This window comes from Nanorana parkeri, unplaced genomic scaffold, assembly GCF_000935625.1.
Source record: "Nanorana parkeri isolate BGI_ZX_2015 unplaced genomic scaffold, ASM93562v1 scaffold149, whole genome shotgun sequence".
Taxonomy (NCBI): domain Eukaryota; kingdom Metazoa; phylum Chordata; class Amphibia; order Anura; family Dicroglossidae; genus Nanorana; species Nanorana parkeri.
In genome coordinates, this window is record NW_017306417.1 from 1,852,732 (window position 1) to 1,853,358 (window position 627).

The window sequence follows — 627 nt, forward strand, 5'->3', positions numbered from 1 at the left end:
TATATATATTCTTTGTTTGGAAGTTTGTTTAAAAAACAAAAAATCCAAAAATAGCTAAACAGAATTACAATTATTTTGGAAGGTAAAATAGTTTACAGATGTGTATTTTAAGTGCACATTAGCTCTCTGGTCAGCTTTATTGGAGGATGCGAATTAAATGTCTGTGGCTTGTTCAAACCTGAAAATGAAGGACATTTCCAAGGACAGTCAGAAAACTGTTGTTGGAAATCAGAGATTTAAACAGCAGGGTAAAGAGGACTGTAATCAATATAGTTTTTCTACAAAATATTTTCTTTTCAGTAAAACTAGTGAAAACATTTCTGAGCTGTAGCAGTTATTGGGTTCCAAGCTGGAACGTTTGAAAAAAGCCAAGTACCTCCTAGCACTGAAACAGCCATGGAACTTTTTTTTTAAAGTGCACAAAAAGTTGACAGTGGAAGGGTCCTAAACAGACCTCTGCTAGTCCATCTCTTAGGACAAGTGGAGAGGGTTCCACTAAAATTCCAAGATCCTGTTGCATAAGTGCCACTGCCAATGTTCATGAGGCACTCTTGAGGCTGCTTGCATTTTAGGAAAACAGCAGCGGGTTGGCAAAGGCTGACTTGGCCTATTGATCACTGTGTTGCA

General features: G+C 37.6%; 1 protein-coding gene across 1 annotated transcript in view; it reads left to right on the forward strand.

Moving 5' to 3' along the window:
- LOC108785202 (sodium channel protein type 2 subunit alpha-like) overlaps positions 1 to 627 on the forward strand; it is a 128,139-nt gene that overhangs the window by 85,787 nt on the left and 41,725 nt on the right. The window lies entirely within an intron of this gene.